Source organism: Lissotriton vulgaris, chromosome 12, assembly GCF_964263255.1.
Source record: "Lissotriton vulgaris chromosome 12, aLisVul1.2, whole genome shotgun sequence".
NCBI classification, from domain to species: domain Eukaryota; kingdom Metazoa; phylum Chordata; class Amphibia; order Caudata; family Salamandridae; genus Lissotriton; species Lissotriton vulgaris.
The window spans coordinates 214,552,094-214,575,099 of NC_141700.1; positions in this window are offsets into that span (position 1 = coordinate 214,552,094).

The window sequence follows — 23,006 nt, forward strand, 5'->3', positions numbered from 1 at the left end:
CTCAATCTGACTGGGTGAATTATTTCAAACCCCAATATGCCTCAACCCTACCAAAAGGAGAGGGGGAAATTACAAGTGCACTATATCAGAACAAAACATTTACTAAGGTCGAGGTAGAGATCACACTCAAATCTGTATTGGACGGAAAGGCACCAGGGCCAGATGGCATACCAGGGGACATCTTTTTATACGATATAGACAGATAGTGCTGGTACATTCTGTTGTTGTCGAATGCCATTGCCCAAGAAGCCCCCCTACCCAATTCCTGGAAGAAAGCTTCCCTTAGCAAAGGGAAGCTTTTATGCCGCCTTTGTAGATCTTAAGGCGGCATTCGACCTTGTCCCCCGCACAAAGTTATGGCTTACCTTACAAGAGTTAGGGCTCCCACCTGACCTCTTGAATTTGATCGTTAGACTACATGAGGATAACAGTGCGCAAATTAGATGGGGGGGGCAGTGCGAAGTTACTGAATTATTCCCAGTTGAAAGAGGCATGAGACAAGGCTGCGTTATAGCCCCTACGCTATTCTCACTATATATTAATGAGATAGTTGATTACATGAGTGCAATGCCGTCTGCTGCACCCGAATTAGCTGGTGATAAAGTCCCTACATTGATGTTTGCCAATGACACATTGATCCTGTCCAAGACCCTTAGCAGGCTTCAGAGAGCCCTCAAAACTTTTGAGGGTTTCTGTTCGCAGAGGGGCTTGAAGACCAATGTGTCAAAGAAAAAGCTAATGGCATTTATTGCACATAGGCCCTTCAAAGGGGGCATTTGTTTGAACGCTAGGCCATTAGATATAGTGAAACAGTTCACCTTTTTAGGGGTGAACTTCCAAGATAATATGAAGTGGATCATCAGGTGGAATTAGTTTCCCTTAAACACAGGCAGATATCAGGGATCCTGCACCAAGAATATAACCTATCTACAGTAAGCCCATCAGCCCAGTTCTAGAAATGTATAATTTGAAAGCCATTAGTTCAGCCTTATATGGCTGGGAACTTTGGGAATGTGAAAATCTTGTAACCCTTACCATTCCGGAAAGCAGATTTCTAAGAAAAATTACTAGACTGCCACAGAGCACTCCTACTATCCCATTATTAATTGACGTAGGGAAAAAAACGATCACAGCAGTAGCCAAACTTTTCCCCATCCTCTATTGGAGGAGACTCTGGACTACACCAGAGCTCGCAGGCTATGCGAAAGGTTTCTTAGAAATAATAAGGGCTGACGTTTCACATCGTATTAAATGGCTATGGGCGGTTAGAGACCTTTTATCCGATATAGGTATGGCTTCGATGTGGGTGGATCCTGAAAATTTAAACTTTCCAACCAAGGAGGTGTTGAAGGCCAAGTATTGGGAATGGTTACGGGATAATAACATCAGGCAAAGTGAGTCATTCACCCTCACAAGCCGATTCTTGGAACATAAGCCACTCCAACGCTGGAAACTTACTGGAATCTAATCACAAAACCATTGGACCATAAATTGTATTTTCAGTTTAGGGTGGGCTCACTCCCAGTGAGATTATTTAGTGTAAAATGGACCACTAATGCAGTAACTACAAGTCCCAGATGCAGGTCCTGTAAAAAATCCTTGCCCCACCTCCTCTTCGTTTGCGTGGCTTACGCTGACCCGTGTCGGGTCTGGCTGCTTCCAATTTGAAAGCTCCTGGGTACTAGGCGGGCAGCTGAAGCCGAACGCATCCTGCGAACTGACACCTCACCGCCTATTGCAACAGCCATGGCAGAATTTTTAGGGTGGACATGGGTATTGAGGGCTCTCCTAATATCCCAGAGTGATATTAAAAACTGACATGATCCAAACTATCCAGCTTATCATTGAGTAGGGTAGGGCTTGAAAGCAAGCACCACTGGCTATGTCCCAAAATTAATTAAACGCAAGAAGGTATAGTGAATTGTCCCTTGTATATAATTATGTGGTATGTTTTGTATATATTTTAACCATTTTAGGAAATTCTCTAAGGAGATTTTATTGTTTTATGTCAAGTGAACTCACTCTACTGTATAGATATGTAACTAAGAGCCCTTAAAGGGGGTCTGGCTTGGGGTGTGTATTTCCATTTTTTTATCTATGAAATGTACAAATAAGAAAAATTAAGTTCTTATTTTTATACTTATTTAATGTATGCTTCTTCATCAACAGCTGTTTTATACATACAAAGTTTCTGTATTTTAGTAAATGCCTTTGTGACTGTAAATTGTCGAATAAAGCTGTTGAAACTAAATGATAAGATCACTGGGACATGTCCTAAATTTTCCGGGAGAAATCCTTATTGGAAGATATATTTTCATTTGAAACACATGTTTTGCAGGACATTTTACCATTTGTTTTGAACAAACAATCCATATCTGCATATTTCTCAGAAACAAGAACGAGCCAGCAGACCTCATTGGACACACAGTCTTATCCTTCTGTGAATGTCTTGAAGTCTGAAAAAAAGTGTGGATTGATGGCTTTCACCAAGTCAATGTGATTGCATTTAGCCTTCATCTGATATCCCATTTGCCTTAGCCAGATTGGAGCATTTTGATCTCCATAAAAGTTTAAAGGTTCTATCATAGAATGTTCCCTTTACAGTCTGCTTTTTTAGCACTATGTCCCGTTTGGAGCCAGATATCCTGATTTTACTAATGACCTTAGCAAAATGTAACCTATGTCTGAAGCCTACTTTGGTTGCAGCATCCAGGATAGTCACACTCTGGTTTTATTCTCTAGTTTTTGGTAAGTGATAAAACAATGATCCCTGACCACGATAAGCCACCTGTGTCTGATCATGTGCACTCCAGGGTAGGTCACAAGGGGGACTTAAGCCCAGTAAATCTATCTGGAGGAAACTAATTTATATTTTCCATTGTTTTTTTCAACAGCATTATTAAAAATTGATGGAATTTCCCATTACTTTTGCTAGTCATAGAAGTTTTCAGTTTGGCATTTTTTTTCTTATTGACATTTAATGGTCTCACTAACAATTGTTGAAGGCATTTGGTCGGGAGGAGGCCAGTGGTGGGTGAGATGCAGACTGCCTTACATATGGTTTGTTTTAAGTATTTTGTGATATTCAATTATCAGAAAATTGAATAAATGGATGATTCTGTCAATTTTCTTTTATGATCTTGTTATAATTATGAATTGAATGAAGTGGCCTGTATCTGGATTAAGGAGAAAGCAGACTGAGAAAAAGTGTAGGTTGTAGTCATAACATTCAGCAATACATCATTGAGAGAGGAATGAAGTACAAGCCACAATTTTCCCACTAGTTGGTTAGAAATATGGATGTTTGGGTTCAGCCATCGGCCTTCAGGAAGTATATTCCTGATGGCATGGAAGTTGGCTATCTTTAGGCGGTACACTGTAAGTACCGATGCATCTGTCATGCTTTGAGGATTTGTTCTCTCTTTGTAAATCCTGGTCCACCTTTTTCTACCACAAATCATGTATAATTAACCTGGGGATTAGCCTCGGCATAAGGCAGTGTCCACTGGAGCTCCCTTTCGGGCACATTTAGTCATTTACAGTGCTATGGGGAGAGAGCATCTAAGAGGCATAACTACTAAGGTACGGCTCCGCTGTTCTTGTCTGCAGTGCTGGTGCACAATTTGGCTGCGTAATACTACGCACACTCCTTTGCACTACATTGCAAAATATGTGTTTTATATCTAGCTTAGGTTTTGTACTGGAAGTATTCACTTTGGTGCAACAGACATGGAATGTTTGAAAAGTTAGGAGAAATTAAAAGATTTACCCAACTTAATGCCTGCCTTGAGGAGGTATTATTTCTTGGCACCAAGCCTTACTTACAATTGTTAGTAGATAGGGCTTTGCATCAAAACCCATGGGTGGTGAGCTTTCCTTTTTGCTGAGGGTGGCAAGATGGCAGCTGCATGAAGTGTGCGAGCGTCATTCCCCCGACTGCTGTGGTATCGAGCGGTTAAGAGATGAGCTAATGCCCTTCTGAGCCCTGAGTTTTTTCATGGGGAATAGAGTTACGAAACCCCCCCTACAGTGGTGCATGATCGGCTTCGGGGGATTTAATACTATCTGGCTATGAGTGGTGGAACTCCGTCCCCGTGCATTGCTAAGCTGGTCGTACCTGGTTGTTTGGCGGTCGTGGCTGGCACACAAGTTGATGCGGGACAGCGTGAGTCCGAGGATGATGGCTCCACGGAAAATCGCACTCAAGGAGGGAGCTGCCGGCACAAAGGGGGCTGTGGTGTCCAAGAAGCTGCCTGTCACAAAAGAACTTGAGGCGGATGGCACCCCCACCCGGGAAAATGCAGAGAAGGTGGGCAGCAGGAACGGGTCTCCCGCTATGGAACGGCGTCTGCCAGAGGATAAAGACCCCTACTATTCCAGGGATGTTTTCAGGCAAGCCGGTAAGAGGGAAACTGTCTAAACAGCCCAAACTATTACTGGAGGGAATCCCTAACCCAGGGAGAAACGTAGACACAGGTACAGTCTCAGGTACAGCTTCTGTTTTTACTACCGCTACTGTTACTAATAAAACATGCAACATTGTATCTGCTTCAAAGGGGATTGCCAGCAAGGAACCTCCCTCCCATTGGAGAAATGGACAGTGTGTATGACATCCCAGAGGCTTTAGATACTCAATCTATTGGCTTAGAAGGAAAACTCACAGGAGAACAGGAAGGGGGGCTGGTGTAACTACCACTCTCAAAGAGGGCGTCAGTGAATTTCAAGAGTTAGGAATAATGGTGCCAGGTACTCCAGACGGAGAACATTTTTTCTCACTGGCAGAGGAATCTGATATAAATAATGTCAGCGATCCAGACAATACGGACTTTGAAGCCTCAGGGGACGACAGTGACAGACCCCCTACGACTGCAGACACTCTAAGGAGGACCGCTAATCGAACTATAAAGAAAAGTCATGTAGGCTCCAGGTAAGAAAGCTCTCATTCTGAAGCCTGTGAGCATCTTCAATGGGACTATTCTACTACTAACTTAGAAGCAGAGGGGGGACAGGGCCTGGGTTCCAGGAAGAAAATCTCAGTGTTTCAGATTAAAAAAACTGAACCTGTCCCCTCAATTGGCTTAATATATGCAACCCTCAAGGCAATGCAAGTAGAAGCTCGTCAGAAGCACAAAAGAGCACAACTTGCGACCAAAAAAATCCAGGGCGCTATTAGTAAAACGACTAAAGCCTGCATAGAGGTGCTAGCAAGAACCACTTCCCTAGAAGAGCGGGTAGTGGGATTGGAGGCTGGCTTGGAGTTTACTGAGCAAAAAACATCTGCTAATAATGCAAGAATGATGGATATCCTCTGAAAACTAGAGGAATCCGAAAATAGGCAGCGGAGAAATAACTTACACCTGCTGGGAATTGAGGAGAAAGCTGAGGGGAGTGATATACGTGGTTTTGTGCTACAGCTTTTTAAATCGGCTTTCCCAGAATTATCACATTGGAATTGGGAAGCAGAGATCCAGTGTGTTCACAGATTTCCTCTAATGGTCAAAAGCAATCCTGGTCCCAACCCAAAACCTGAGCAATTTTGATTTTCTTTGGGAACTTTTTACTGTGGCAGGCGATTTTTGAGAAGGCTAGGCCCGACGCTGAAAGATCAGCAGAGGAGCAGAAATTTTTTGTGCGGCCAGATTTTTGCCACACCACCGTGGAGAGAAGGTGGCGTCTGCGGCAGCTGATCAGCCCTTTTCAAAAACACGGATGCAAAGTGTATCTGATGAACCCTGCTCGGATGAAAGTTATACTTCATGGGCCGGTCAGGGTATTTACCTCTGAGATCCAGGCTGAGAATTATCTGAAGGAGCTAACTGGTGGCTGATTGAGCTCGAGACTTTCAGGGTTTTTTTCTTTGGGGGCTGTTTCTTTCACTTTTTTTCCCTTCTTTAGGAGGGGGCCAGCTTAAACTAAGGTGTTGAGTGTATTGATGGAAAATGTGTGATTATGGTTGTGGTTCTTTTTCTGGGGAGCCGTCTCAATTCTTGAATGGAGCTGAGCGGGGCAGGGCTCCTTGCTTCTTTTTGGCCGGGGGGTTTGTTTTTTAAGCAGGTCTGGGAGTGACATGGGGCGCACATTCTTGCAGGAGGCATCACAAGGGTCTGCGGACCTTTCTTGCCGCAGTAAGGAGTTTGGGGTGGGATGGGGGGGAGCAAGGGGGGTGGATCCTAATTGGATAGAGGTAAATTTAGTGGGTATAGGTGTATGGTTGCTGAGACATGGGGTGCTTCTCTCTTTTGAAGTTTTGGGCTACATTGTATTTGGATTTGTTTATTATGTACAATGGGGTGTATTAGGATAGCTTCTGTTAATATTGTGGACTAAATGTCCCTGCTAAACGACGTAGGATAAGGGAAGATATTCGAATCTTGAAGGCAGATATTATCTGCCTCCAAGAAACGCATATAGAAGGCAGTAGAAATAAAATCATGGAGCTGGATGGGTTTCAATTAATTTTGTGGGCCAAGCAGGAGGTTAGGACAAAGGGGGTGGCTATATTTGCACGGCGGGGTATCGCAAACTTTACTCGTTCCAACTCCGAAAAGTATGGGAGATGGGCAATTGTACAATGTTCAATAGACAACAGTATAGGCACACTATGTTCAGTTTATGGACCGGTATTAGATGAACCTGAAATATACAATGGGTTGAGTTTAGAACTGGTGGGTTGGCCATCTCTGATCATACTTTGTGGCGATTTTAACATTAATTTGGGTTGAGCGATATCAACTCATCCAGAAATAATATATCACGGGCGGAAACCAAAAGTTTTTAGATCTCTTACTCAACTGAAAGAGCTGCATGGGCTTGTAGATATGCTCACTTTGCCACTGGATTCAAGCAAGCCGGGCTGAAGACGCCTGGAATGCCAGAAACCGGTCCTCAGAAGCTTGTTTCCGGTCCAGGGAAGACATGGCTTGGCAGTTCGGGTTGGACTGTTCCCATGAGGCACAAGGTCAGACTGATTTGCATATAGCCATGTCTGAACTGGGGTGTCAGAGTGGGCTAAAGAACGGTGATGGATTAAACCCAGATCTTTTGACTGGGTGTGAGTGTTTGATTGATTCAGATGCTCCGTCCATCACCACCCCCTTTTGTACCGCTTTTAGCCGCCATAAGTGTGGCAGGGTATGCTCAGACGTGAGTCCCTTGCTCACTTTGCCACTGGATTCAAGCAAGCCGGTCTGAAGATGGCTGGAATGCCAGAAACCGGTCCTCGGAAGCTTGTTTCAGGTCCAGGGAAGACATGGCTTGGCAGTTCATGCTGGACTGTTCCCATGAGGCACAGGGTCAGACTGATTTGCATATAGCCATGTCGGAACTGGGGTGGCTGAGTGGACAAAAGAACGGTGATGGATTAAACCCAGATCTTTTGACTGGGTGTGTGTTTGATTGATTCAGATGCTCCGTCCATCACCACCCCCTTTTGTACCGCTTTTAGCCGCCATAAGTGTGGCAGGGTATGCTCAGACGTGAGTCCCTTGCTCACTTTGCCACTGGATTAAAGCAAGCCGGTCTGAAGACGGCTGGAATGCCAGAAACCGGTCCTCGGAAGCTTGTTTCCGGTCCAGGGAAAACATGGCTTGGCAGTTCGGGCTGGACTGTTCCCATGAGGCACAGGGTCAGACTGATTTGCATATAGCCATGTCTGAACTGGGGTGGCAGAGTGGGCTAAAGAACGGTGATGGATTAAACCCAGATCTTTTGACTGGGTGTGAGTGTTTGATTGATTCAGATGCTCCGTCCATCACCACCCCCTTTTGTACCGCTTTTGGCCACCATAAGTGTGGCAGGGTATGCTCAGACGTGAGTCCCTTGCTCACTTTGCCACTGGATTCAAGCAAGCCGGTCTGAAGATGGCTGGAATGCCAGAAACCGGTCCTCGGAAGCTTGTTTCCGGTCCAGGGAAGACATGGCTTGGCAGTTCATGCTGGACTGTTCCCATGAGGCACAGGGTCAGACTGATTTGCATATAGCCATGTCGGAACTGGGGTGGCTGAGTGGGCAAAAGAACGGTGATGGATTAAACCCAGATCTTTTGACTGGGTGTGAGTGTTTGATTGATTAAGATGCTCCGTCCATCACCACCCCCTTTTGTACCACTTTTGGCCGCCATAAGTGTGGCAGGGAATGCTCAGAAATGAGAGTCCCTTGCTCACTTTGCCACTGGATTCAAGCAAGCCGGACTGAAGACGGCTGGAATGCCAGAAACCAGTCCTCGGAAGCTTGTTTCCGGTCCAGGGAAGACATGGCTTGGCAGTTCAGGTTGGACTGTTCCCATGAGGCACAGGGTCAGACTGATTTGCATATAGCCATGTCTGAACTGGGGTGGCAGAGTGGGCTAAAGAACGAGGATTAAACCCAGATCTTTTGACTGGGTGTGAGTGTTTGATTGATTCGGATGCTCCGTCCATCACCACCCCCTTTGTACTGCTTTTGGCCGCCATAAGTGTGGCAGGGTATGCTCAGACGTGAGTCCCTTGCTCACTTTGCCACTGGATTCAAGCAAGCCGGGCTGAAGACGGCTGGTGTGCCAGAAACCGGTCCTCGGAAGCTTGTTTCTGGTCCAGGGAAGACATGGCTTGGCTGTTCAGGCTGGACTGTTCCCATGAGGCACAAGGACAGACTGATTTGCATATAGCCATGTCTGAACTCGGGTGGCAGAATGGGCTAAAGGACGGTGATGGATTAAACCCAGATCTTTTGACTGGGTGTGAGTGTTTGATTGATTCAGATGCTCCGTCCATCACCACCCCCTTTTGTACTGTAGATATGGGGGCACAGACAAAGGGTTATGATCCAGGGTTTACCTTCTTTTCAGCACCGCATAGATCACTTGCAAGGCTGGATTACTTTTTTATTTCTCATAGTTTGGTGCCGGGCAGCAAAATCACAATGTTTCCCAGGGTAATGTCTGATCATAACCCGCTGGTATTGGAGGTGAACATCAAATGCCAGAAAAAAGCCACCAGTTGGACCTTTAATAGGGGGTTGTTAAGTGATAAGTTGCATATAGAACATATGGCCATGTGGATTACTAGATTTCTTAATGAAAACAGGGGGAGCACGGGATTCCAAAATGTATGGGATACCCTGAAAGCCGGGATCAGGAGTGAGACCACACAATTTGGCTGGGAGTCTCAGAAAAAAAGAAAGAAAGAAGATCAAGGAGTTGTATGAAACACTGGCAAAAGCGGAGACGCATTTGGTGAAGGTTTTATCAGAGGAGGAGGGGGACATCGATACGGATCATACTGGGATCAAAATTGCGATATCTGCTATAACAGAGATTTAATTTGCCAAATCCACAAGCAGATATTTAGCCTGGCGGTCCAAGCTCTATGAGAGCAATGAAAGGGTGGGTCACATGCTAGCAGTGCGGATTAGGGAAAAGGAAGCACAAAATCGGATCGCAGGTATTTTAGATCCATATATTGGTTTAGTAACTGACCCAGGATGATATATTTGCTGCATTTCAGAAATTTTGTCAGAAGATATACTCTGAAGATATAAGGGATAATTATGGGCTACAGGGCTAAATTAAGAAATATCTCGAAGAGGTTAAACTTGATCAATTGTCTTCTGTAGATCGAGATATTTTGGTTGCTCCGATTAGTCAGGGAGAAATACTCTGGGCTCTGGATTCATTACCATTAGGCAAAGCTGTTGGGCCTGATTTCCTTCTGGTGAGTGTTTTAAGATCTTTCGTACACAGCTGGTATTAACAATGCTTGAGATGTTTCGTATAGGTCAGAGTGGAGATGCACCCCCAGAGTCATGGAGGAATGCAAAGATTGTTGTATTTAAAAAAAAGGGGAAAGTGGCGACTGACCCTGGGGCATATCGGCCAATCATGTTAATAAATAGTGACATCAAGATTTATTCTAAGATTTTTGCTAATAGATTGGTGCTTTTTCTCAAAAAAATGGTATCTCCCCAACAACATGGTTTTGTCCCCGGTGGTGAAACTATTGATCATATACAACGGACAATAACATTGTTTGATTACACCAAGGTTACAAGGTTATGGCCCTTTTCCTTTTAGATGTAGAAAAGACATTCGATAGGGTCTCCTGGCCTTTTTTATGGGTTGTTATGAGGTACTACGGGATCGGGAAGTATTTTTAAGAGCTATCCTAAGCATGAATAAGGATCCAATTGCAAAAATCGCCTTGATGAGGGCACAGTCTGCGGAAATCAGTATTATGAGAGTATCGAGACAAGGATGTCCGTGCTCCCCCTAGTTATTTGCCATTTATATTGATCCTCTAATTAGGAAGATCCAGGAGATTCAAATCAGTCAACCTATTTGTGCCCGACGGGGAGACGTTAAAAGTTTGGGATATGCAGATGACTTAGCCATTACAACAGCGGCTTCCCATCAGGCATTAGAAGAAATAAGTATTTTAACATCGAAATTCGGCAAGATATCCGGCTGTCATTTGCATGATAGAAAAACACAAATTGTAGCTAATGATAAGGTTACACTTGTTGATCAGCGTATAGTAGCAAATGTCAGATATTTAGGTATAGAAATAAGTGCCAAGCCTGAATATTTGGTTGATATCAACTTTAAACAGTTACTTCAGAAAATCAAGTCGGGCTCCCGAAGAATGAACAACTTCCACTTAATATTAATTGGGAGGAATAAAGTTAAAAAAAAAAAAATTTTGCCCAAAATTCTATATTGTTTCAAAGCAATCCCTTTAGATATCCATAAAGTCTGGTTCCAGAAGCTAGAGTAGCCAGTTTCATTGTTCCTTTGGGCCGGACAGCGCCCAAGAAGGGCTCTTAGATATATGACCTTATCTAAAGACGGGGAGGCTGGTCCGTCCCTAATTTTCAAATCTATTATTGGGTAACTAGTTTAAAACAAATGGGGGAGTTGCTAAATGGGGGAATTTGGGATGTTCAGAGATTTCAATGTATCATTTAATTTATGGGATGAAAGCTAGAGGACTTTTGTTGCGCCATATAGATTTTGCCTACTTCAAGGGGTTAAGTTTAAGGTTTTACTAGGTGCCTTTAGGATCTAGACCACTGCCAGGAAAAAGTTTGGGATTGGGCGACTACATCTATATTCCCCTGTTTGCAATAACACCTCACTTCCGGCAATTTTTCAAGATATGTATTTCACAAACTGGACCGAGAAGCGTGTTTTGAGAGAAAGGGATTTTATATTGAATACTGAAATGCTTACTTTTGAGGCCATCAAAGAGAGATTTGGGATTGACAATAAGGATTTTTTTAAATATCTACAGATAAGGGACTTTGTTGCCAAAAGACTTATTAATCGGGACCAGAACCCTCTATTAGATCTAATTAACGGTGGCCAAACCACAACATCTTCATTATATAAACTTAATAATGCGCCGATAAGTGATGACCTGATTAAGCACTTTCAGAGATGGCAATCTAGGCTATTAGCGGGTCAAGGAGAGTGTGAAGACTCACTTTTGTATAGCCAAACAACATGTATTTCCGCCAATTTACAAGTACAATGCTGCAAGACTTGGTGCAACTTATATGTGACTCGGGCACACATTCACCGTTGGGGGGACTTCGGGGATACGTTGTCCTCGGTGTGGGCTGTTTGCTGCAGATAGTATACATATATTTGCCATCTGTTCTCGCCTGTCTCAACTGTTGGTCAAAATAGAGCAGCGTTTAGAATCTATATTAGGATATGTAGTATCATTGACTCCCCTGGTTATCATGTCAGGGATTTCTAATCAAGAAATGGAGGAAGCAGACCGGAAAAGGGTACAGATAGCAATGGCGGTATTTCGGCTTTTTTTGGCTACGGTGTGGCTCGATCCAAATCCTCCTTCGTTTCATGTTTGGTCCAGTAAATTAGAATTTACAAACAATTGGGAGTTATCAGTGTTCAGAAGAAGAGGGAGTAGGGAGAGGGCCAATGGGGAAAAGATTCCGGATTCTCTAACTAAATGGCTAAATAAGGAACAACTGCCTATATGATTGTAAGTACTCCCAAGTTTGTTATGAAGTGTCTGTTTTTGGTTTAAATGTCGTTTTTTTTCTTATGTGGAGATGCACCGTGAGAGGGTGGTCAAAATGAAAAATTTGGGACATCAGATATGGCTTTTCTATTTATCTGCTTCATGTATACGAACATATGTTATACTGACTTATTTCTTTTTCTTGAATCTGATGTCCAATAAAAACAATAAAAAAAAAAGAAAAACCCATGGGTGGTACCGTGGGAATGCCTATGTAACAGCCATTTGATGGTACTTTGGCGCATTGTAGTCTAAAGTAGTGCAAGCCGCTATTTGGGACACTTTGTTGGCTAATGTCTAATGCAAGTAAAGTTTTAAGCTGGAAAGTACTACTTTAACAACACTTTGAGCCAGTTTGAGTCACTTTTTTGTGCATCTGCACTGGCACAAAGTGAAGATATAATCTGCGTTTTTATTTTATTGGTGAGCTGTGTATTTGTTAGCAGAACCAAATCTGTTAATTACATTCTCTGATGAATTGTAGCTATTTTTCTAGGTGTTAAATATGGGAAGTTTCTTTGCACATCTTTCAACAATGCTCTTTCTGTACAGTGTTTTGACGCCCATTGGAGTATGGTTACTGATTTATAAAACTGTCTAAATAAATCCTTCATTATCAGATGTGCTATTTGTTTTTCGGAACTATGCAAGAGTTGCAAGGTTTGGTGCTATTTACAAGTTTCTGCATTTAAATGTAGCCAGCAAAGTGCTGTAGGGATTAGTTTTAGCATATGCTACTTCACAATATGAAATAATGTTTGCTTAAAATGTGCGATAAAAGTTATTATTGTGTGCTACGTGATGTGGATGTAGATTTTGTCCATGCGACTATGACTTGTTATTGGCCGAAGGAGACATTCAAAGGTAATGTTGACTTTGTAGGTTTGTTTCTGTAACTCATGAGCATCCAGGTCCAGATTTACTAAGATTTGACGCAGTGCAATGCAGCAAGACAACACGTTGTGCAGTGCTGTGTCTAATTAAAGAGGCAGGAATACCCCATAATTACTAACATATGGTGCATTCTGGCTTTCTCTCTGTGCTGGCACATTTGTGGCTGCAAAGCACCAACACAGGCCCCCTTGCACCTTAGTGCAAAGGTGCCTGCATTTCAGCCTGGATTGTTTTTGTGCAGGAAGGTGCCCCTTCCCTAGAGGCAAATAGGAAATAACATGAAGAAGTAAACATATTTGTTACACCTCACCAGGGAAGATGTAACATTTGACGCATTCCCAGGTTTACTCGTTTTTGTCAATCTGGGAATGCACCTAAGGCCATGGATGGATGCGTGGGAACACCCATGCTCCACCCACGGAACACCGCCCCCATGCTGAGCAACGCAAGGCGTTACTCCAGATTTACCTTGCCACGTAGAGCCACACAAGTTAGCTCTGCGTGACATATTAAATTCAATCATATTTAAATCTAATTTAAGGGGGAAACATCCTTACCGACGCGGTCAGTACACCGCAATGCTGTTACATCGCGGTCATTACAACGACCACGATGTAACCACGCTATGCCATTACAACGCAAGTCTTTACATCGACTTGCGCTAGATGGCGTGCTAACATTATAAATAGTTTAGTTTACTATCCCAACACCTGCCCTACTGACAAGTGGACTGAAGTTGGCATAGTAAGTTACACTTTTCTAATGTTAGCACGCCACCTAGCGCAAGTCGATGTAAAGACTTGCGTTTTAAAGGCATTGCGTGGTAACATCGCAGTTGTTGTAACGAATGCGATGTAACAGCACGCGTTGTAATAACACGCGTTGTAACATCATACATCCATTTAAGGGCTTGCTTTGCCTTGGGTTGCCTTAAGTGACGCAAATGCAACGCAAGCCGTTAATAAATCTTGGCCTCTGTGTTACATTAATATATATCTGAATAAATGTTTGCGCACTTTAAAAGCAAGCAAACAAAATTCCCACTTGAGAACACTACTGCTCTAAAATTGAATGCTCTATAAACACTTCAGTACCTGCTGAAACATTCGAAATGAATATATGCAAATATTCTATATGGAACTGCTCTGACTCATGCGTGTTGCAAGATGTTAAATAGAAGATTTCAAACACTAGATTTTTTTCTGATATTTGCCCTTTTGTAACTATCACAAGTTCCCTTAAATTAGCTCAGCCTATATTATTTTCCTCAGAAAAAGGTTTTTCATGTGTGCATTTGCATCTTCTGCTATTCACTTACATTGCATGAAGACGAGCTAAGAATATAGTACAGGATTCTGTACTGATACGAATGCCATGCAGAGAGAAATAGGCAGAAAGACATTAACTGGCAAGGTAAAAATAACCGCTTGACCAGATAAGTTTTAAAACAGAATCAGTTTAAGGATACGTGGTGCTTTTGCACATTATTGCTATTAGTGCTGTAAATCCAAGTTAAACTCTTTTTTTATTTAATATACATTTAAACAATGTACATAACGATGTCGTACTGTACTGCTTAACCCTTCTATTTTCTTTCTTTTTATGTCGTCATTTGTCAGTATATGCTAGGATGTCAAAGAAGATCTTTTTGACTATGAACATCTCGCGCTAGCCAAAGGACCTCCTGTGAACTGACTCCTCTGAACAGGTGCAAGTATATGACCCCAGAAACCAATATAACCTGTATAGCATATTGCTAATCATTGGACCACAGATTTCCAGGATGTAAACAGAAGGAGATGAGAGAAGGAAGAGACGAGAAAGCACAGGAGAAAAAGAAAAAACAGTCCAAGGAAAATATTTAAAAACTGAGAGATTGGATCGATAATGTGTGCCTTAAACCAGTCGTCCACAGTTCCCAAAATGTTGTTCTCTTAACCAGCTTAGTAGCCCGCTCAAGATTTTTTTATTTTTTATTGATCGGATCCATTCTGCCTCTATAGGGGGGCAGGGGATGATCCACTTAATGCACAACTCCCTGCGTGCAACGAGAATTAAAACAAAAATTATGGCTTTGTGTGTTTTAAGAAGGCCTGCATTGTCCTCCCCTCCCGAAACCACCCCACAAATTACCAAAGCTAAGCTCACCTTAAGATCTCGACCCAGGACTCCCGAAATGGTCTTACCCACTTTGTGCCAAAAGATCTGGATGGAGGGACATTTCCAGAACATATGACAATTATTTGCCTTTTCTTTTCCACACTTGGGACCCTTCTTCACTGCCCGATTTTCCATCTTCAATCATTCCTGTGGAGTCCAGTAGACCTTAAGGACAGTAAAAAGATGGTTCTTCCTCAGTGGAGCAGATTTCACGGAGCAGATTTCACGTATAACCTTAGCAATAATGATTTAAGATCCTGGTCTGGCAGTTCCCTCCTCCAAATCTCGATTGGCACATTATGTACTTCTTCCTCAGCCTGGAATAACATCTAGTACCATTCTGCGACTTCTTTCCTCAGAAGGGGTTGTAAGCGTATCATAGGTTCCAATTCCGGGTTCCCTTTACCATCTTTTCCCAGGGTGTTTGCCCAGCTTTGCCAGTTGGTAATGTTTATATTTGGAGACCCAGTCTCTAGAGATCTCTGACAGTCACTGTCACGAGATTAGCTTGGAATCTTCTATAAGCTGTCCCCAGTGGTAGATACCACAATCTCGCAAAGGTGTTGCTAGAGAATCCAGAAGGCAGTCAGGGGTACCGGGGGAATCCCAGATGGGGGCCTAGTCCCTGTAATACAGTATTTGCAAAGAAAGTCTTACTTACTACCAGATTTTTATTTCCGCAGATAAAGCAAGTAAACTCCCCTTGCACTCTCTTGAGCCACACTTTCTTAAATTCTTGTGGGATAGCGTTAAACAAAAAAGTAAACTTCGGGAGGAACAACATTTTCAAATGGTTAGATCTACCTAGGAACTACAGTGGAAGTGCTCCCCAAGCCTACAGTTTTTTTTTTGACCGCTATAACTAACTTATCGAAGTTCAACTGAGCTAGCTTCTCCAGGTTTTGTACTATTTGGACTCCCAGATATTTTATTTCTTGTCTTACTAGGTTGCTCTCATAATGGGTGTTCCATTGCATCAACTCTGTTTTTGTTGGTTAATGGAGTACCCAGATACTTTATCAAATCGTCCCAAAGTCTCCCAGATAGCCAAAAGAGAGTTTGGTAAGTCTCAAGTAAAAATCATCAGATTATCGGTGTCCCACCCAATTTTGTTTTACCAGCCATTGCAAACAAAAGGATAGATGTTCCAGCTTGCCCTTAATTTACAGGGCAAAGGCTCAATATAGATGTTAAACAGGAGGAGGGAGAGGGGGCATCCCTGTCTGGTCCCCCTACCAATATTTATTAGTTTAGTGAGGTTCCCATTGACCAAGACCTTCGCCGATGGATGTTTATATAGTGCTTTAATTGCTGCCATGAAAACTTCTCCTAGGTTGAAATGTTCGATCATCTTATACAGGAATGGCCAGCTAACCCTATCGAAGGCCTTGGCAGCGTCTAAGGTAATCACTGTTAAAGGGTTCCCATATTCCCTCGCCAGGGCAATTGTACCTATTAATTCATGGGTTAACTCATGAAGTTGTCTCCCCTTCATAACGTCTTTTTGGTCAGTGTGAACTAAAGTTCCCGCCACCTTGTCCAGTCATTTTGTTAAGATCTGAGTATATATTTATGGTAACTGTTAATGAGGGAGTTGGGTCTGTAGGATTTGCAGGCCCCCGGATTCTTATTTTGTGTTAAAAGTATAGTTATGTTGGCTATGTCCCAAGACGACAGGAGATTCTGTCTACAGATAAAAGCAGAGTTAAAGAGCTGTGATAGTATTGGGGCAAGGTCATCCCTCAATATGGTATAAATCTTGTTTGGGAGGAATCTGGGCCAGCAGCTTTCCATTTTTTTATATCCCTAATAATTTGAAGAGTTTCCTCAAGACTAATGGGGCTATTTAGATTGTCTTTCTCCATCCACTGTAGGGATGGAAGCTCTAAGTCCTGAAGAAAGTCCTCAATTTGTGCTTCACACATCCTCTGTATAAAGTCTTGGAAAAACTGAGCTAAAGCATTCTCAATCTCACCATCATCGGAGATTATACCTCCTGAGTTTTGACATCTCAGATCTTTATTCTGATTTCTTGTTTTATTGGCCTTGGTCTTCCAAGCAAGCAATTTGCCGCATCCCTCCCCATATTTGTGGTAAGACAGCCTGCTGGACTCCCATTTCCCCCTAACAATTACTTCAAGATAATCGGCAAGCTCGGATTTTGCTGTTTGGAACTTTTGCTTGGTTTGTGACCCATTTGGACCTAAAGGGCTTTGTTCAAGTTCTAGCTGGTAATAATGTCCTATAGTGTCATATAGATGCTGCTTTTCTATATACTGTGTTAAGTTAGCATGAGTTTATTAAGTGTTTAAACGCCATATTTTCCTTCGGCTTCAGTTTGCACATGACACATAATTGTTATTGTAGCTTTCAACCTAGACGAAAGATGTGATTTATTTGAGAATAATATGTTATTACTCTGATATCAGTCGTGCTTGGTACACTGTCTGCACAGTGATTGCTGAACCCTCTAAGAATAACTCAACACAAGGTTGCTGGGAGGTCTGATCCTCGCACCACATTAGACATAACACAAATACAGTTGCTGCCAACATTGGGCTCTAAGCGGGTTTAAGATAGAGTTACTGGGAATGCAAAAACACACTTGATGATGCTTCGCATGCAGAGAGCTGGTGGCAGATGATGTGATCCTCTCCTCCTGAGATTTAGAGGTATGGGCCCGCCCTGCTAAAACCCAAAAGAGACCTTCATAGATATAATATAATATGCTAAATAGGGAGGGCGAGAAATAGGTGTTATTAATTCCTATTAATTTCAGCATTATAATATGCTATCACCGTTTGCTTACTATGGACTAGTAACTAGGCTGATAACTTTGATTCTTATAATATGTTTTCTAGTAATATATAAGATACTGCGTTTGAGAACCTTGCATTGAATAATAAATATTTCAAATGTGCACGTGTCCTTTTTTACTCCACGTTCTGGTTTGAAATGATTATAGAGCGAAACAGTGTTCATGTGTTCCACGATACCTGAGGTAACCTAAGTTCATGTTCTGGTTTGTTTAAGTCATTGGGAGTCTGTTATGACCAATGAGACACTGTAGCTAGCTCGGTAAGGGGATTTTGGATACTGAGGCATGGCGCCCAATGTGGGGCGCCATGTAGCAGGGATTCCGTTCTCTTACAGAACTGTGCATAGAGATCCGGAACCTCGGTGAATTAGGGGAATCACTGACAGAATTTCGACTACAGAAATATCGACCTACAAGAATATCGAGTCAACAATATCGAGGGCAAAAATATCGACATCCTATCTACAACATGGTAAGTACAAAAATATCGAAAAAAATATATCGATGTCAAAAATATCGATGTTAAAAATATCGTTTTTTTTTTTAAATATATAAATGTAAAATTAAGTCTATAAGACTAATAAATAAAATAAACATATTTTAAAGTATCTAATAATGTTTAAAAGTAATAAATAATACATATATATTAAGAATACATTAATTAAATATATACAGTAAATATGTAATATATATGCACTGAACAATAAGTATTAATAATTATTTTACGAATTTATAAATTAATGAAATATATTCTAATTTACTAACACATTTACAAACATAAAAGAGTAACATAAATAAAATGTAAGTAATATAAAAAATAAAATAAACATTTGATATTTTAACAATTAATTAAATAAAACGTTGGATAGCGTAAGGGTAAAAATTTCTATTCCTACTCCAGAGAGTGCAACAGTAGGGAAAACTGACCCTGAACTCAAAAAACACCCCTTTACCCAAGAACTGAAACTGACCCTGAACCCTAAAAATACCCCTTTACCCAAAAACTGAAAACTGACCCTGAACCCAAAAAATACCCCTTTACCCAAAAACTGAAAACTGACCCTGAACCCAAAAAACATCCCCTTTACCCAAGAACTGAAAACTGACCCTGAACCCTAAAAATACCCCTTTACCCAAAAACTGAAAACTGACCCTGAACCCTAAAAATAACCCTTTACCCAAAAACTGAAAACTGACCCTAAACCCTCAAAATATCCCTTTACCCAAAAACTGAAAACTGACCCTGAACCCTAAAAATACCCCTTTACCCAAGAACTGAAAACTGACCCAGAACCCTAAAAATACCCCTTTACCCAAAAACTGAAAACTGACCCTGAACCCAAAAAATACCCCTTTACCCAAGAACTGAAAACTGACCCTGAACCCTAAAAATACCCCTTTAGCCAAAAACTGAAAACTGACCCTGAACCCTAAAAATAACCCTTTACCCAAAAACTGAAAACTGACCCTAAACCCTCAAAATACCCCTTTACCCAAAAACTGAAAACTGGCCCTGAACACTAAAAATACCCCTTTACCCAAAAACCCAAAACTGACCCTGAACCCTAAAAATACTCCTTTACCCAAACTTAATTAATATTATTTAATTAGCAATTAATTATTAATGAACAATAACAAATAAAGTAAATATATTAGCACATTAGCTGTAATTAATATAATTTAATTATTATTATTATTTTCCCCCAATTAATTAATTAACAGTAACTAAAAATTATATATAAATAAATTACTCTAATTAATGTAACTAATTAATATTATTTAATTACCAAGTAATTAATAATTTTAAATATGTACAAAATTATAATAATTAATTAACTAATTAAAATTAATTATTTCCCAATAAATTAAATATAAATTTTTAAAAACATATATTAATTAATTAATTATTATTAAATTACTCCCCACCCCATTCCCCTATAAACCCACATCCCGCTACAGAAAATATATATCAATTAATCAATAATTTTTTTTCCCAATTAATCAATATTAATTAGCAATTAATTATAATTAATTAATTAATCCTACTAATTATTAATCAACTTACCATAATTAAATTACTTCCCACCCTATTCCCCTATAAACCCACAACCCGCTACAGAACATATATATCAAATAATAAATTAATTAAAATTATTTTCCTATTATTTTCACATAATTACCAATTAATTATAATTTATTAATAAATCCTACTAATTACTAATCAATTTACCATAATTAAATTACTTCCCACCCTATTCCCCTATAAACCCACAACCCGCTCCGGTACAAAAACATAAAATGTACTTATAAATTTATTTATTATTATATTAAATTTATACACATATAATAGTAATTATTTTAAATACTTAAATTAAACATATAACACATACATAATAAAAAACTATACAATAATACAAATATCGATATTAGTGTCATCGAAATTAGTAACATCGATATATATGCTATCTATATTACTAACTTCGATATTACTTACATCGATATTAAGTATTTTGATATTACTTACCTTGGGTCGATATTCTGTCCTACGATATTCTTGCCTTCGATATTATGCACCTTCGATATTTCAGACTCGATATTATGGTAGGTCGATATTTCCTACTCGATATTTTGACTGTGTACCGAATTAGGGTGACCCAAAACTCACCTCAGTATCCAAAATCCCCTTACCGAGCTAGCTACAGTGTCTCATTGTTCATAACAAACTCCCAATGACTTAGACAAACCAGAACATGAACTTAGGTTACCTCAGGTATCGTGGAACACATGAACACTCTTTCACTCTATAATCATTTCAAACCAGAACGGGGAGTAAAAGAGGACACGTGCACATTTGAAATATTTATAATTCAATGCAAGGTTCTCAAACGCAGTATCTTATATAATACTAGAAAACATAATATAAGAATCAAAGTTATCAGCATAGTTACTAGTCCATAGTAAGCAAACGGTGATAGCATATTATAATGCTGAAATTAATAGGAATTAATAACACCTATTTCTTGCCCTCCCTATTTAGCATATTATATTATATCTATGAAGGTCTCTTTTGGGTTTTAGCAGGGCGGGCCCATACCTCTAAATCTCAGGAGGAGAGGATCACATCATCTGCCAACCTCCCTTCTCAGTTTTTTTTTTTCACATTTGAAATATTATGCTGCCTTTGATGCTGAGGATTTATACTTGGATTCTGTTAATTATGGTGATTTGTTTTGCTTTCAACATTATGGTAATCATTTTCTGCATAAAACGAGTTCCAGAAGGGTGACTGTAAATTACACACAGTAAGAACATTGCCCAGCTCCATTAGGAGGCAGCTCCAGTACATTCCTGAAAAAATACACTTATTTTACAGACTTTAATCAATCAAATCCTGAGTAATTTTATTTCAAAATGACACAAAAGTCCATGTCCAAAGTTAGACTTACCGATACAAAATTGTTGTATTCGAAGTCCTTTCTAGACAAGTTAGCTGTAGATGGCTACGAGCTATCGAAGGAAACAATTGACCTTAAATCGGTTTGGCGGTACCAGAAATTGGCAGGTACAAGGGACTGAGGCTTTGCACCGTGCATGTCTCATCCCGAATCACATGTTGTTTCTAAATTCTACCATTTCCCAAACAACATGCTTTTGATTGGCAACTTCTAAAAAATTAAATACAGAAACAATCCCGGAATTGGAAGAATATTCAGGTTGGGATAATTATACTGAATTGTCCATTCATGATTTACAATCACTATTGCACAATTCATCCTTTAATATATCCAGTTTGGATTCGAAGGGTTGGCTGATGTGGCATAGAAGTTCTGATTCTTGCCAACGTCAATTTCTGGGTTTGACTGAGGGTTTTTCACAAGTCAGACCTGATCCCCGTTTTGAAGCTGATCATACTGTCACAACTTACTCAGTGGGCAAACTGTGTCAGAATTGATTACAACATTCCACGTTAGCTGCAGTTAAACTGCATCTATCCCAGTTAAATGATAATGTGGATTTGAATGATTTTATAAAAGGCCCGGCTAATGGCAGATCTAAACGGTGGATTTATGCGGTTTACAATGAAATTTGGAAATTTTCGCAACTTGAGTCTGCTAAGCGCCTAAGGGCTATTGACCAAGCAAATTTGGAAAAAGTGCTTGCAGTTGTCGATAACAGTATTAACATGCTTTCTTCCCGAATTTACACGTTGAATAATATTGTTTCTTCTGTAGTTGACATTGTGAATGATGAGGTGTCCGTATTATACCATGGTCAAAATCAATTGCGTTCTGTAATGCAGTTTGCATGGACACTACAGACTCTTAAGGCGGGCCGTGTGCCCTGGAGTTACATGAACGTGTCCTCCCTCTTTGCCCGTTTAATTTGACTGACAAGCAGCGCATGCTTTCAATGTGTGATGCATCATTTTCTATGTTACATATTGAAAAGTTAGAGTTTTACCCTTTTCTGTAGCTGAGTCCGCTGCTGCAACTTGGCTTATCCATGGATTAATTACATTACCATTTGCTTTGTACAAATTTACTAATTGTATGCGGTATATTGCAATAGGGCGATATGAACCACTAGGTAGCGCATTCCTCCATGAGGCATGGTCTCTACCGTACATGTACAGATGTCTGAAGGATGGAAAGGAAGTGAATCTTAATAGTGAAGAATGCACGCAGTCGCCTGACCGTTCATTAATATGCAGACACATCCAGTTACACGGTTCTTGTAATCAGGACCGGCCTAATTTAGCCTGTGTTTTGAAAGGCACACCAGTTCCGGCAATAGTTCCCACATTTACATTATTGACAAATGGTAGTTATTTGCTTTTGAATAACGAAGAGTGTTGTGGTTTAATTATCGGTATCGCTTATGTGGTAACTGTATCAGAACGTGTGGTGTTTTGCAAAAATGTTCTATATCCTCCCACACATGGGAATTCAGATGTTTCCATCTGGCCGCGCATCCCAACCTTGAAAGCAGAGTTCAATGGTATGAGTAGAATAAGACCCCTTTTGTCTTAAAAAGAAGTGGCCCTGAGCTCAGCCCGAGAAACTTTTGTCCTTCACATAGCTAACACACGCACAGAGGTGCAGGCATTTTTA